Source organism: Pinus tabuliformis, chromosome 3_2, assembly GCF_031772625.1.
Source record: "Pinus tabuliformis cultivar Carrire ecotype Pingquan chromosome 3_2, CPIR1, whole genome shotgun sequence".
NCBI lineage: Eukaryota > Viridiplantae > Streptophyta > Pinopsida > Pinales > Pinaceae > Pinus > Pinus tabuliformis.
The window spans coordinates 854,853,901-854,871,737 of NC_142302.1; the positions used below are offsets into that span (position 1 = coordinate 854,853,901).

The 17,837-nt window shown below is 36.2% G+C and overlaps 1 pseudogene; it reads left to right on the plus strand.

The window, feature by feature from the left end:
• Positions 1–15,919, plus strand: part of LOC149183356 (UDP-glucuronic acid decarboxylase 4-like) — a 98,586-nt pseudogene extending 82,667 nt beyond the window's left edge.
• Positions 15,920–17,837: the final 1,918 nt, after the last annotated feature.

The following is a 17,837-nucleotide window of genomic DNA, read 5'->3' on the forward strand; positions in this document are numbered from 1 at the left end:
CAAAATTCCAATAAAAAACATGGGTCATATAATGCACATACTTTTGTAAAAGAGAAACATGAAAAAAATTGTGCACTCTAACATTTGTCGATATTTCCATCTAGTAGGCTACTAGGCCTACTTGGGCCAATAATTTAAGTGACCCACAATATCTTGTTACTAACTTGTTGCATCTTCCCAACTTGAGTTTTCTTCTTTTCTACTTCCCTTACGAAGACATCATCTCCTACTTTGAATTCCAAAGGTGTCATTTTTAGATATGTGTAACTCATTTGTCTATATTGTGTGGCCTTTAAATTTTTCCCTACCTTTTGTACAACTTGTTCCAACTCGTTGAGCATGTTTGGGTCCAACATCATCCAATCCATTAGATTGTCTCAAGTTACCATTTTTCTACATTTCCTTCCATATAGAGCTTCAAAGCGGCTCGTCTTTAAGTATGATTAACACCCATTATTGTATGCAAATCCAACTAGATGTAAACATTCTTCCCATTTCTTATGTATGTCCAAAACATACATCCTAATCATGTATTCTATTATTTGATTTGTCCTTTCTATTTTTCCATCTATTTGTGGATGATAGACGGTGTTGAAACTGAGTTGAGTACCCAGGCCTTCAAAGAAACCTTCCCAAAAATTCCCTGTAAATTTTAGGTTTTTATTCGACACCATAGTCCTTGGGATTCTATGTAATATGAACATATCCTTCATAAAAATGTCTTCTATATTAACATTTTAAAGTTAAATTTTATGGGAATGAAATGGGATGCTTTAGTTAGTTTGTCAACCACAACCATAATCGAGTTATGATGTTTTCTTAGTTTAGGGAGTCTGGTAATGAAATCCACAATGATGGTTTCCCTTTTCCTTTTAGGTATGGGTGAGGGTTGCAAAAACCCCATGAGATTACAATGTTGATCATTCACTAACTTTAATTGCATACGTCCTGCTATATATCCCATTATCTTACTTTTTTCTACTGTAAGAATTTTTTGGTAGCCTCGATATCTAGAATATGGACTTTTATGAAACTCATCCAATAAAATTATGTCTAAATATGCTAAATATGGTACAAAAATTCTATTTTTATATTTGAACAACCCTTTTGATTGTGTTCCTAGCATTTATTTAGCATTTTTGCTTCGCTGTTTAAACATTTTTCCTTACTTTTCTCGTTGTTTTCATCATTTTCGTACAGTTTTTTTTATTTTTTCTTTCATATTTGTTGCAATCTGACTTGCATATGTGGCATGTAATAGGCATCCTCCTATTAGGAGCATATACAACTTTATTTTCCTTGCCTTTATGTTCTTGATTTCAAAATCATATTCGTTAATAAAGGCAAAGAATCTATCCTATATATAATTTAAGCTAGGTTGGTCGAACAAATACTTTAGGATGATGTTTCCAATCATCAAAAAAAAAAATCTCACAATAATATAGTGCCACCACATTTTGAGAGTATGTATGATTGTTTCCAACTCTGGATTGTGGGTGGCATAAATTTTTTCATCTTCATTTAATTTCTGGAACTCGTAGCGAATCACATATCCTTATTGTGACATAAATCTTCCTAATCCATCCTTAGAGGCATCAATGCACACTATCAAATCTTGATATAGATCTATAATTCTTAAGATGGGGGTAGTGGTAAGCAAGTGTTTAGGGGTGTCAAAACTTTCCTAACATTTAAGGTTCCAGTTAAACATGCAACCCTTTTTTTGTAATGAAATTATAGGAGGTAATTTTCTAGATTCACTACTTCTTTAGGTAATAACCAATCCATGATGTCTTTCACCTTTTCCAGGTCTACTGTTGTCCCCTTTTTAGAAATTACATGTCCCAAATACTGTATTTCTTGTTGATAAAGTTCAAATTTACTAACTTTTTCATATAATTGGTGTTCTCTCTTGTTCCATCCAACAGTAGCCTTAATTTTTCCTCATTCTCCTTTTCTTTCCTTGAGTGGATCACGATATCATCTATAAAAATCACAACAAGCTTATCTAGATATTCACTGAAAATGTTGTTCATCAATCACATGATGGTTGCAGGTGCATTCATTAACCTGAATATGATGATTATGAAATTGTGGTGTCCATAACAAGTTTATAATGTATTTTTATGAATATCTTCTCCTTTAATCCTAATTTTTTGGTTGCCTGATCTTGAGTCTAGTTCAGAAAATACTCTTACATTCGAGACCTAGTCAAATAAGTTACCAATTCTTGGTAGTAGGTTTCTATTTTCGATAGTCATCTTGTTTAGCTACTTGTAATATATGCACAACCTTAGCATTATGTCCTTCCTCCTCACAAATAAAAGAATTTTTCCCCACAATGACATGTTGGGTCTTATATACTTCCTTTCCAATAATTCTTGTAGCTTTAATTTAAGTTTCATAAGTTTTCGTGTGCTCATTATGTAGAGGGCCTTGGATATCAAAATCACACATAAATAATGGACAAGATATAAATGCTAAACATGAGATTCCATATTATTCACAAAGATATACATTTATACATTATCTAATGACCCTAGGTTTCTATATTCCAAGTGGTCTCTTGGACTCGAATGACCTTTTAAATTCCACACCATAACCCTTCATGGATTAGGTGTCCAACATTCCCACCTTAATTCAAAGGGGTATATACGAGTCCAATAAGAGAGCTACAATGCATTACAACAATAGGTTGAATGTGCTTTGTGAGATGAACGTATAAGGTGGGAAAACTCTAGGTCTACCCGATGATGGCTTAAGGATGAACATCAACACTGGAACGCTTAGTGTAGTTCGTGAAACTCTACTAGATATAAATAGAAGCTGAGGTATTCTACTAGAGAAAGTTCTCCATAATTCTTTGAAGAGGGATATCATTGAGGTCTCAACTTGGAATGCTTAGTGTAGTTCTGAGAATAGTTCCAAATTTGTCAAGAAGCTATTATTCTTCTTCTCGAGTAAGTGTCCCCAGTGTTCTAAAAAGGGAGACCATCATCCTGGAAATGGGAGGTTTGAACCTATGGAAAAAGGGAGAACCTCAACCTGGAAATGGATTTTTATCCTGTGGTGGTTTAAGGAAGGCCACCAACCAAAGGCATGCTCATGAGCTTCTCTCTCTCTAGCTAAAACTTTGAATCTGGGTATGACTATCTCTAGTAGGTTCAGGTTGTGGCTCAAATTCCCTTGAAATGTATTTGAAGCTTGCATATGACCATCAATCCCCTCCTATTAGACACAAGGTGAGAACATGAAGAGACTACAATATTTTTTTAACACTCGAGAACAAATTCTATAGTATGAGGGAAATATCTTCTTGGTTGGTGAGGCCGATTGCCAAGAAGAGATCCATCAAAGATGAAAATTTGTTCTTGCAGGAGGCTTGTTTATGAAGCATATGTTTGAATGATGAGAGTTCTTAACATAATTCTCACATGTATGAAGATCAAAACAATGATATTTCACATGGCCAACTCGATCAAAGTGTTGGCATTTGACAATTCGTGGTTGTGGATAAAGAGGAGATGAATATGGGTTGTCTTGAAGGAATCCAACACATTGAAATTTGATTGGATTTGTGTAATCTAGAATATAAAGGCACACCTCCTTGTCATATCCAAGATTGGTTTTGTGCTTGTTTCTGACAAGCTCTTCCCAAGCTCTAACGATTGGCTTGAGAAGTGGAGGTTGAATTTCTACATTTTCATGCAAATATGCTATTTAAATTGGCACTTGATGGGATCAACCTAAAATTCACTAACTTGATCACTTGCTGGTTGTCAATGTGTTTCTATTTCAACCTCCAATAGAAGATTTTTGTAAATAAAAACAAGTTCAGAATGATGTCTTTTCTCTTGTAACTCATCTTGTTGAAGTCGTGACTCAACCTGCAAGAAATCAATCTTTTCTGGTGCATTATATGGACATATTATAATATCAACAAAAGAGGATTTGTTGATTTTACCATCCCATCAATAGTGGAATAAATTAGGGTGTTGATCAACTCAAATGCATCACCAATTTTAGCCACTTTTTAAACAACTTAAGATGAGAAAAAGTAACCTTATTGTTGTAATGAATATAAATAGTGCTCTTTTAAAGACAATATTGGTGCCTCTATCCTATGGAGAATTTTAGCCACAAGTGTTTTGAAAGACTTATGAGAGCTATGATTTTCAATGGCTAGCAACTAGGAAATTTTGATTGAAATCTCATCAGAAGCCCAATATCGCTGCAAAATTTGTTCTTGTGACCGATTCTCTGGAAAAAAATAAATTCTTAATAATAGAACTAGTGTTAATACGTATAACTCACATATGAATGGAATGCACTACGTCCAATACACATGATTGGAATGAATGGCACAACCGATTTTATAAGCGAATTCAATGTTGTAAAGTTTTAAACCATGGTAATGAATAACCCATATCATTGTTCAATGCTAATGAATAACCTCGCATACCAGGAAATGAGAAAAATTATACCAGTCAACATATAAAATAAGGTGTTTGTAACTTTAGGGCATTCAAAATGAAAACATACTTCAAGGCTCCAACCAATGATCACCACATTCAACGCAATTTGATATTCAACTAGTCTCCAATGTTTACAATGCACATATAGTCCAAGAGTTATGCACAGACCATGGATCTTGTCCAATGATATTTTACCACCATATATACAACATGCACCATAAAAGCAAACTTCAATTATTCTAGGCCTATTTAAATTATTTAACGCATCAAGCATAAACCATTGAATAAATATTGAATGTAGGATTTCAGTCAATGCATTGAAAATAATGCTTTCATGGATAAACATACACACATATAATAGAAGTACAACACCACACTCCTTAATGGTGAGTAGCAACACATTGTGTTATAGTTTTATGCAATGACGAACTAGAGTTCAGGACCAACGTTCTAACTGAAAAAATGGATTGGCATTTTGTTAACTAAGCGAGGCCTTACACAGCGCAAAAATGCATAAAATATAACCCAGTATTTTTTTCTTTTTAGAAGCCATGGGAACCATGTTATAGTCAGTACCACATTGGATGATAGAACACGATGCTTCTCCTTCAGCTATGAAGCCATTTTCAAAATACGAATCAAATTTTATTAAATCAAATCTGAGCAACTCACAGGTGTGGAACACCCCCTGAAGACTGCCACTGCAAAACATGCTCTACCTTACATGCATTACATGAGAGAGATATATAATATACACACATTTAGGGAAGTTGAAACAAGACCCTAGAAAATAGGAACATAATCCTAATCTAAGTTTCGGTTTGAACTGTTATTCCATTAAGACATTTTTACAATAATCTCAACACTCCCCCTTAATGGAGAAATGGATTCACAGATATGCCTAACACTTCCCTAAACAACTGAAATTTGATTCTACCAAGAAGTTTGGTAAAAATATCAGCAACATTGCCTCAACCATTACAATATTCAATATGGATTTCTTTTGATTGAACTTTCTCCTTGAAAAAATGAAACTAAGTATCGATATGCTTTGCATTCTTATGAAATACTGGATTGTCACATTTGATCACTGTTGTAACCTTCTGTTCTTCTACAGTATTAAGGAGAAGTCTCTGGAGCTTTGGTTGTCACATTTGTTCATTGTTGCAACCTTCTGTTCTTCTCCATAATTAAGGAGAAGTCTCCTCAACCAAACCGCTTCACCTGTTGCTGCACACATAGCTTGATATTCAGCTTCCCCAGAAGACAAGGATATTGTGTTCTGCTTTTTGCTGCTCCATGTAATGACCCCAGATCCAATGCTAAATGCATAGCTTGTTATGGATCATTTGTCATCTACATTTCCAGCCCAATTAGAGTCTGAAAAAATTGTCAATGTAACATCATACATATCAGTATAAACAATACCAAAATCTATGGTTTCGCAGAGATACCTTAAAACACCTTTTGCTACAAACCAATGGCTCTCAAGGGGCTTTGACATAAATTGAATCAATGCACTGACTGCATAAGCCAAATCAGGCCTAGTTGTAGTCAAGTAGATTAGACTCCCAACCAGCTGTCTATACAAAGTCGCATCTACCTCCTTAGATCCATCATCATTCTGAAGTTTTAAATTCTATTGTAAAGGTACTGTTGCAGCTTTGCACTGATCCATTCTAAACTTTTCGAGTAAGCTCCTGACATACTTACTCTATGACAGAAAATTTTGTTCAGAATACCTCCAGACTTCCAAACTTAAACAGTAATGTAGCTCTCTAAGGTCATTCATCTCAGAGACTTGTGACATTTGCTCCTTCATTTCTTTAATGAGATTATCAACATTCCTTGTAATGATTAGATCATCTACATATAAAGAAATCAAAACAATCCTTCCCTCTTTATCAAACACTGTATAAAGATTAAGGTCATTTTTGCTCCTTTTATAACCATGTTGCAGGAAAAATGAATCGATTTTATCATACCATGACATGGGTGCCTGTTTTAGTCCATAAAATGCTTTCTTCAACATGCAAACTAAATGTTCTTCACCCTGTTTGATAAACCCCTCAGGTTGCACTAAGTAGACTTCTTCTTTTAAGTCACCATTTAAAAATGCAGATTTAACATCTAGCTGATGAACCATCCAATGGTGTCTGGTAGCTAAAGAAATTATCATTTTGATTGTGTTCAATTTATCTATAGGGGCAAATGTTTCATCATAATCTATAACTTCTTGCTGTGAATACCCCTTTGTAACTAGCCTAGCTTTATACTTATCTATGCATTTAAATTTAGGCTTATGCAACCATTTGCATCCTATGGGTTGTTTGCCTTTATGTAGTTTAATTAAATCCCAAGTTTTGTTTTTGAGAATTGATTCATATTCCTCTTCCATAGCATCCCTCCATTCACTATATTCACTAGGTTCTTTATAACTAGAGGGTTCAACAACATTCATCATACTAGTTATAAAAGCATTTTCCCTATATCTTGCTGGCAACTGAACCTTCCTACCTAATCTACTGAGTGGTGGGGTAGCTTTAGACCTTGTCTCATCATCATTTCCTAGACTTGGCTTGATGACTACATCATCTTCGTTCCCTTCTTGCTACTGTTGCACTGCTATTGCTGCTTATTACTGTCACCTGATTCATCACTTCCTTCTTCCACCAACAAGGTCACGTGCCATTCTTCATTAGCACTCTCATGGCTTCCATCATTAACTTGCTCATGAAACACTACATATCTACTCACAAAAACATTATGAGTAGAGGGATTAAACAATTTGTAACCCTTAAATTATGTACAATACCCAACAAAAATACATTTGATGCCCTTTGAATCTAGTTTCTTTCTATCTTTCTTTGGGATATAGGCAATGGCTTTACTGCCAAAAACTCTCAAATGCTTAACTGCGGGCTTATAACCAAATAAAGCTTCAAAACGAGTTTTGAAATATAAACTTCTGTTGGACTACTATTCTTTAGATATATTACAGTATTAATCACTTCAGCGAAAAACCCATTAGAAAGATTCTTACCTTTTAACATACTGCGAGCACACTCCACAAGGGTTTTGTTCTTCCTCTTTGCAACCCCGTTCTGTTGAGGAGTGTGGGGTACTGTAAACTACTGTTGTATCCCATTGTATTTGAAGTATTTGAGGAAACAAGCTTTCTTGTACTCTCCCCCTTGATCCGAGCAAAGAATCTTAATGTTTTTACCTGTTTGCTTTGCAACCATACTTTTGAACTCCTTGAAGTATTCAAAAGTGTGGCTCTTCTTCCTGGGGAAATACATCGGAGTAAATCTAGTACAGTCATCAATAAACAGTAAAACATATTATGCATTGCCTAACAATATTGTTTGCATAGGCCCACATAAATCTGTGTGTACCAGCTCGAGTATATCTCTCTTCTTTCTATCAACATTCACAGGAAATTCATCGTTGTGCATCTCTCCTAGTGCACATGCATCACAGTCAATATGAACAAGTTTTAAAATAGGAAGACCTTCGACCATACATCTTTTTTGTAATAGCAATAGATCATTGAAGTTAATATGGCTGAACCTCTGATGCCATAAGTCCACTGTAGTCATGGTAGATGATCAATGTCAATGCCTTATGTGATGCACTTTTGACATTTTGCTTGTACAATCCTCCCACACGAATCTTGATGCAATAGACTTCATACAATCCAATAGGTCTTTAATGACACAATATGATTTATGAAACTCTACCTTGAGATTCTGATCAGTTATAGTAGAAACCTAGATAAGCTTCTTTTTTATCCCAGGTACATACATTACATTATGGATATGTCTAATATTTCCATCAGACAAAACAACAGGAATATTACGATAACGTTTGATTTGGTACCCTCTATCATCGCCAAGATAGATGTTTGATCCATTGTTGGTCTCTTTGAAGTCTTCAAACCACTGTTTTTTCCCTATCATGTGGATGCATGCACCTGAGTCCACAAACCAGGTATCTGCTTCATCATCCTTAGTCGAAAGTGCTGAGTTAGATATGAATAATCTGATGTTCTGACTCTATTCCTCATCAGCAAAATGACCTACATGTTGCTTATATCTCTTTCGGCCTTCATCAAACTTCTTCTTCATGCAATATCTAGCTATATGGTCGGTTCTACCACAATAAAAACATTTGGTCGCATAGTCATTTCTATTGAAAGACGTACCTTGAGGTGAGGATATATTTCTATGTGGGGTTGCAATGCTCTTTTGTGCTACATTTGACTTTTCTCTAAAGGGCTTCTTATTCGCCATTAAGGCCAGATGCGAATTCTGAGGTTATGAGTCAGCTGCCTTTCCTCCCCTTGCATGAGGATCCCTGTCAATTCTTCAAAGAAGGGGGATTTTTCTCTTGCATTCAAGCCAATGATGAACATCTGATACTCGTCAGTCATACCATTCATGGTAATCATGACCAAATTTGTTTCTGACACAGCTTCACTTATATCACCCAGCTTGTTCTTGAGCTCCTTGATCCGTGAAATAAATGTTACAACTATCTCATTCTCCTCCATCTTGATGGAGAGAATCTTTCTCTTCAAGAACAACAATCGATTTGTGTTATTGACCTCATAGAGATCCTTGAGCATCTTCCAGATCTTTGGTGCAGTCTTGCAATTGCGGATATGGGAAATAACACAATTTTTAACTGATAATTTCAAGAGCATTCTTGCCTTAGTCTCCCACTTGTCCCAGCCTTGAATTGTTGTTGATGTTCCTCCTGTAGCCAGGTTAAGCGTCACCTCATCATTGTTCACAATTTTCCATGCATTGTGTCCTTCAAGCAGGGTCTGCAGCTTGAATTTCCAACCAAAGTAATTGGATCCATCCAGGTTGTTATTTTCATTAAGGTAAGCTTTTGTTAACTGATTATTCATCTTGAATGTATAAAGAAAACTTCAACCCCAACAATTTAAATAATCAACCCCAGATCTTCAACACTACTACAAAGGCCAAATCCAATGAAAACTGAGCCCAAGTCCAAAACAAAAATGTCTTTAAAAAATTCGCCCCCTTCTATGAAACAAAGAACCCCTCTTTTAATTAATGAATTAAAAAAACTTTAATTTAAAACTTAATTTAAAAAAAAAAAGAAGAGGAGGAAATCCAATATCACCGTGACTTTAACCAAATGGTGAATGCTCTTCAAAAGGTGAAATTGGGTAGGTAATACCCTCCGGATGACCACACTAGACAAGCTTAAGTATAGTCGTATTTTGAACGAAATCTTGGATGAATTGTTCCTCGATTCGGCAACCAACGAAGAGAAGAATCAAAACAATATGCTGTGAGCTTTCACTATCGACAGCGCTCTCAGACACGATTTATTATAAAACAGAGGCAAATGTGCTGCGATCCCGCAACAGTGAAGAGAATAAAAAAAAATGTTGCGAGCACCTACTAGGCCGACAACAGAACCAAATTTTTGGATGGCGACAACAACTTAACACGCATATAGCAAAAAACTGCCTATGTCGATTTTCCAGCATTTGCTGATCAGATTTGCACCTTTTTGGTTGTCCCTCTTTCATGAATAATGGTTGCTCGGTTGCCAATGCAGTAACCTCAACCCGCAATCAAATCCACGTTGCACAGAAAATGGTGGCCTCCTCGTCCTCCTCCACGGAAGTCCGGCCTCTTCGACGGTTTTCACGGATCACCTCAGCGGCATCCAAAACAGATTCACCTCACGTAGCAACAGATGAGGTGATTCACCTCACGCAACAGGTCCAAAAGGATTCAACTCGGAAGAAACTGGATTCAACTTAAATCCACAGAAGCCTTTTCACCGCAGACGATCGACGTGCTTCAAGAATGGCTTACTTGCGTAGTTCATGAGACAAAAAATCGCATAAGGCCAGACGTGAATCAACGCTTCAATCAAGCCAAATTCCGCGTTGATCTCGCCTTTAACGCGCCGGTCTCTCTCCACTCAGGTTTATATGTAGTAAGCCCTGTAGCTCTGATACCATGTTATAGTATGAATCAAACTTTATTAAATCAAATTTGAGCAGCTCACAGGCGTAGAACACGACCTGAAGACTGCTATTACAGAATATGTTTTGTTTTACATGCATTATAGGAGAGATATATATAATATGGGAAGGTGAGACAACACCTTAGAAAACAAGAACAAAATCCTAATCTTGGTTTGAACTATTACTCCATTAAAACATTTCTACATTAATCTCAACAGCCACTGCATTCGACCTGCAGCTCTAGCTGCTCCTTCAACACGACGACCCAGGTGACATGGGATCCTTTAACAAGTATCACTCCGACATTGTTATGTGTGACCTCCTTACACCTGGTGGCACTGCACTCACAAGTGATTAAATGCAATATTTCTCAACATGTTGGGATGCATAGGTCACGAGTCATTGACAATGGTTTTTAACCAATGACGAGACAAACGAAATGGAATACAAAACTATTACAGTGAAAATAAATGATGTACGAGTAAAAGTTTCTGGAGAGATTCATTTCAAGACACAAATACTATGAAAATAAAAAGAATGTATGCTTTATTCTAAAAGCGGTGTGCAAAAGGGGGCCATTCAGAACACAAATACCACTTCATGTGTATTCACATTATAGTTTCCCTGAAACAAAAATAAAATTTGAAATAAAAGAAACATCGAGGGATTAAGAAACCGTGTGCAGTTGGGTATAACAAATCAAGTAGATATGTAGTGTAGTTTTCCAGATACGTTCATTGTGTCAGTGATAATATTAGTAGGAGGTGTTACAATAGGGCACACAAGAGTACATTACCACAGGGCACTTTTACGCATAAAGAAATAAACATTGATGAAAATTGTCAAGAGGACAGTTGAGCCTTCATTCCTCTGCAGAAGACGCACTGAATACCAAAAGTAAGGCAGCAGTTGTGATAAGTAGACAGGGTTGAGATAACACACAAAAATTCCAGAAAACTAGTGGCTCACACTTGAGCAGTTACGCTCACTTTGATACTATGTTAAATTCACACACAAAAAATGAATAAGATATAAAATATAAATGTAACATGCTATATTATTCACAAATATATACATTTTTAATTGTCTAATAACACTTGGTTTCCATATTCCAAGTGGTCTCTTGGACTCTAATGACCTTTTAAATTTCACACCATAACCGTTAGTGGATTAGGTGTCCAACAACATGTGTTGAACCTAGTATTAAATCTATAGTGAAATCAATATATTGTTTAGCTAGTAGCCTAGGGATTTCTTCCTGAAACATATCCCTAAATTCCCTAAGCACTGTAAAGCATTCAAAACTAGGTTTTCTATTTCCTTCTATTGTATCAATCAACCAAACAACATAGATTTTATAGCCTTTTCTAGAACACTTCTTCATTTGTACTATAGAAATCTATCATGAGATTATGGGGTTGAGTATTCTCTCAATTATTCATGCATTCCCCTCATCATCCATGCACTCAAAGGTCTTAACTAAGAAATTTAGAATCACCACATGCTTCTCTAGCCAATCCATGTTGATCAACATATCATATGATCCTAATGGAAATAAATTCAAATTTGCAACAATTTGTAGTCCATTAATTTCTAAAACACAAATCATAATGAATTTTTTGACATTCCTTTTTGTCCTAGTGCCCAACTACAATAACCATGCTTGCCTGTGTTTCGTTTTTCTTAAATTATAGTTTTATACTACCTAAGATGATACATAACTTTGGCTAGAGCCTTGGTCTATAAGGACTGTACGAGGTTTAGTATTTATCATACCACTTATTTGGACCATTGTGAGTTGATGTTCAGCCTGTTGGTCGCCTAAGCCTGCACTGGTCCTTGGAATGTCTCGGGCTACATCGATGACAAGAGGTGCCTCTTGAATATGGCGTATGGATGATCTATCATTTCCCTTTTTGTGTGGACAGTTTCGACCAAGATGGGGTTCTCCACATGCCCAACATTTTAGAGGTTCCCTAGTGAAATTCCCCTTCCCATTTCTAAAGCCTTTTGACTATGTGGGAACTTGAAAATGTTTAAATGTGGTGCCGACATTTCAACTGTAATTATTCCCTTGGAACTTTTTGGCTCCGGTGTGAAATGGCGTGGATTTGAAACAATTTCCTCTGAAATACAATGTCTTTGTTTTCTTTGTAGACCATGGTTTGTATTGTTGTATTTTCTGACCAAAATATTGATGCCACATTTTTTTTCTTCTTATAGCTTCATCCTTTGTTTTCATATTTTTAAATTCAATTCGATTGTAGTATGATGTGGGTAAAAAACGCAGGTACCTTTGTCTCTTTTCTTTTTCTCCTGAGTGGTAGGGAACATACCTCAACAATCTTAGATATTTAGTGGTGAAGTCATCTATATGCATACTTACTAAATTCAGAATCCAGATCATGGAACTCCTTGGATCTATCATCAAAGTATATATCAAGTAAATATTATTTCTTAAATACCTCCTTAAATTATTTCCATTTCATCTCCTTTTCTTTAATTCCAATAGCAATTATGGTGTTTTGGCACAAAATAGTGGCTTTATGATTTAGCTGGAAAGCATAAGCCTAACCTTCATATTGCTAGAATACTAATAAACTTGGAAATATTTTCTCATACTCATCAACCATGTTTCCTCTTTTTCTTCAGTGTCTCCTTCAAAAATTGGTCTTCTCAGTTTCTTAAATTCCCCTTGGAGTTATTGTACTTCAATCCTTTTTACTAAAAGTGTTTAATAATCATTCTATTCACAACTTTATAATGATTGAAATCCAACATTAATTACGTTATCTTCATTTAACAATTCATTTCCTAGATCAAGTGGTTCCTTCGTTTTTAAATATTCTTTAGGTTATTCTATAATCATTTCCTCATTGTTATAGTTATACCGATTATTTATCAATTATTCTTTATCATTAAGGTTCTTTAATAATATTACATTTATCCTCTATTTCTCTTCCTGCATTCTTTTCTTCTCTACCTACATCTTTAGTAGGAATTCGTTATTATTTATGTACTTTTCTATTTCAATTTACATGCTTTTCATAATTTCTAATATAATTGACTACATATATTAGATATCTTGATTCCTAGATTTAAGTATTTTTATGTATATCCATTTCCGTGATTCTTTACTCCAATGATGATCACTCCCTTTGTGGCTTCCCTATGGAGTCTCACTTTAGCCACTTAACATGTAAGAGTGGTAATCAAACCTATTAGTTATTTTGATTTTACTTGCTTTATTCATTTTAAACCCATATAAGTCCGAATATTGTAAACCTTAAGCTCTCGTTCCATTTTTTAATACACATAGAGTTTATTTACAACTTCTAACTTTTGCATTACTATCAAATTCCAATGTGTATTAGGGTGGCCATATATATATTTCGAAACATTGTTTGAGGGCCAAATCCCAACAAAGGGGATGTTGTCACATTGCATGTTGATCTCACCCTAGGTCAATCTCGATAAGGGTTTAAGTTTATGGTATGGCTGCAATGTTTCGCATTTGGGCCTTTCTTACTCTAAGGTGAAATTTACATGGTTAAAATGATTCATGTTTGGCATGACCTATTCTAAGGCATAATTCCCTTTTCCCTGAGTTAGTGTCCTCTCCATATGCGTAGTGGGATCCAAAGTGAGTAAATGGGGTATATACGTCCCCTTGTTACATGTGGGTCTTCCTCCCTCGCCCTATTCACGTGTTAGAAGTTTTCTGGACACGTGGTTTTTGGATCAACAATGGTCATCGACACTTGATATGGAAATGACAGTGGTTTTTAAGTACCAGGCCGACCAAAATCGTGGTTGGTGGATACATGGATGCTAATTTTCATTTCCCTGTAAGAGCATCTTGAGACAAGAGTTCATACATACTCTAGGAGTTATGGTTTCTAGAGTGTTCGTTGCGTCACATTCATTCGTCAACTATTCCCTTGGCTCTATGTATTTTATTGCTCTGTCACTATTGTCTGCGGTTACACAAATATTCATTACAAGGATTTGTTTGTCGTCCCTTCCTTTAGATCTGTGGATTCTCTTTCACTGTTACTACTGCCTATGTTTACACCGATGTTCATTGTACGTCTTTGCTCATCGATCCTTCCCTTGGCTTTGTGGTTATGTTGTACGAAAATTATCACTCCAGATGGGGTCTCCATTGTATTGATTTCTCTTCATTTGGGTCTCGAGTGTTCTTCCTCTAATCCGTTACTGTTATCTACAGTATTTTCTTACTTCCCCTCCCCCTTCTACAATTCAAACTCCAAGTGTCGATGACAGAGATTAGCCATTTTTCTTGTCTTCCATTACGAAGTTTATCCCTATTGTGGCGGTAATTCTCTTGCACTTTGTAGCAAATTTTCTAGGTTTTTGACATTGTTACGGGTACTATTAATAATTATATTTATGCTCTCTGGTAAATTTGGGTCTTGTCTTCTTCTTTTTTTTACATTCTATTCAAGTTGTCAATGGCTCCTTGGTGTGACTTGGCATGGTTTTCACCTCTTGGAAACAAAAACTCAAGAAAACTTGTTGGGGAAAGGTAAGCCAATCCACAAACTCACTGCAGAATGAGAGGATGGATGCTTTCATGTGCCTTCACATGTGATTTCTATATATGCTCTTTATATATGTGTAGTCTAAACATTTCACAAATAGAAATTCTGGTATAATTTTGAGAAAATCTGACATAAATTTTTAAAAATCTTAGTTACAATTGTTAAGCTTTAGGATTTTGGCTTTCTTGTTGAGATTTTCTGTTTTGCATAAGATAGGCAAAATCTCAGTAGATGACAACAATAGGAATCAGTTCCTAGATTAGCTCCAGGTTGTTGAGAGAGATGATTAATGCCTCCTATATTTGATGAAAGTGAGTTAATGAAGTTGTTAGATTCCCTTTGCTATAAAACAGGCAACCATTCGGATTGTTTGGTATGAGGGTGAGAGTTTGCGAGGATTGAATTATGTAATCTCATGTTTGATTAATAAGATTGCCGATGCCTATGTTGTGTGGACATAGCCCAGATTGGTTGGGTGAACCACATTAATTCTTGTGTCTTTATGTGCTTGATTTATCTGTTGTGTATTTCGTTTAATTAGCTGTGCATCTGATCTCCAACAAGTGGTATCAGAGCAATATTGGAGGTGGAGCGCAGTTGATGCATGGATTAGGCAGCGTGCTAGAGCGCAGGTGTTGCTGGAGCGCTGAGCCTGCGTGTGAATGTGTGGATTGCTGTGCGTGGTTTTGGTTATTGGCGTTGTGCCTGGTGCGCGTTGTCTTGACTGTGGAGCCTTACCTGTGTGGTGCTGTGGACCAGCTGTTGCTGATGTGTTGCTGCTGGTGCGCACGATTGTTACTGCATTGAATTGGCTGGTGCGTAGGCGGTGCCTGTGTATTGGATCAGGCAGCGTGGGTTAATTAATTGAATGCTGGTGCATAACCTTACATTGCGTGGAGGTGGTATTGCTGGAGCGTACTCCAACATTGAGGTATTTTGGGTTTTCTTTTTTAAAACACAAAAACACCTGCGCGTTGAGAAGCAATGAAATACAAGTATATGAGAAGCAATCCTTGCATTTTTTAAACGTTTCACATTATATTGCACCAAGATTTAAGATAACCTTACTAAGGATTCGGACAACCACATAGTTTACTAATAATTTGACAATTTATTAGATACCAATGTGCACGTTAAAACGAGAACAGAAATACCAATTTGCAGATGATGTCTTTGCGGTGTATTATGTGTTGTAATATGTGCTAATAGAAGGAGTTTATTTGGTTTTTTATTCCAAAATGAATTTCCATTAGTGTGCATTTGTTGAAAGTCGCATTTTTTTTTTTTTAAATACGCCAGTGCTCCATTGATGCATTGTTCCAGTGCTTTGCTCGGTTGTGTAATGTAACTTGCACAGTCAACAAATAAAAATACACTTTTGTTTTTTAAGGCAAAGGCAGAAAGGCATAGGCAGTTTGTTTTGTTAATTGATGGTATTTAAACATTGGTTTTTTTGGAGATTATTGTGTTTTTTGCTGATACAAGATGGCGAAAACTCAAAGTGCCCGGTTTGAAATTGAGAAGTTTAATGGCAAGAATAATTTTGAGATCCGGAAGGTGAAAATGCATGACTTGCTTGTCCAACAAGGCGTAGCAAAGGCATTGATGGGTAAATCCAAACAACCTTACAACATCACAGACGATGAGTGGGACGAGATGGATGAAAGAGCAGTAAGTGCTATTCGATTATGCCTGGCGGACGACGTTCTGTTTAATATCGTGTCGGAGACAACAGGTGCTGGTTTGTGGACGAAACTGGAGGAACTGTACATGACCAAATCCTTAACCAATAGGATTCTCCTGAAGCGACAGTTGTACAGTTTGCGAATGAAGGAAGGTACATCGATTGCTGATCATTTGAATGCTTTTAATACTCTTCTTGTGCAATTACAAAGTATAGAGTTAACTATTCAATCCGAGGATAAAGCTATTATTTTATTGTGCTCGTTGCCCGAATCATGGGATCATTTTGTTACTTCCATAAGTCTTAGTTCATCAGAAACTATTGAGTTTGATGATGTAGTTGCATCCTTATTATCGGAAGAAACAAGGAGAAGGTCGCATTCTGAAACCTCTACATCAGAAGCTATGATGGTTAGAGGTCGTTCGAAACAAAGACACTCCAGGAGGCCGAGCGACTCACGTTAAAAGTCGAAAGGGAAGAAGAGTAAGCTAAAGTGTTGGTTTTGTGGCAAATCAGGGCATTTAAAGAAGGACTGCGGGAAGCGACAGCAGCAAACTTCAAAAGCAGATTCTTCGACAGAGAAGAAGGAGGCAAATGCGACAGATACAAGTTCGACATCTGGTTCAGGTATGAGTGATGAAGTATTATCAGTTAATGTGTCAAATCATGGTCAACATTGGTTGTTAGATTCTGGTGCATCAAACCACATGTGTATCCATAAAGAATGGTTTAAGGAATATAAATCAATTAATGATATAGTTGTCTACATGGGTAATGAAGTAACATGTAATATTGTGGGGATTGGGAGCATACAACTACAAATGTTTGATGGGACAACTAGAATATTAACTGATGTGAGGCATGTCCCAGATTTAAGGAAAATTTTGATTTCATTAGGAGCACTTGATTCAAATGGGTATAAAATTGTAATTCAAGGTGGAGTAATGAAAATTTACAAAGGCATTTTACTAGTTATGAAATCTAAGAAAGTAGGAAATTTATTTCAGTTAGAAGGAGGTACAGGGTTAGATTTTGTGTCTACTGTGTCTGAACATGACAGTAGTTCCATTCACTTATGGCATCAAAGATTGGGG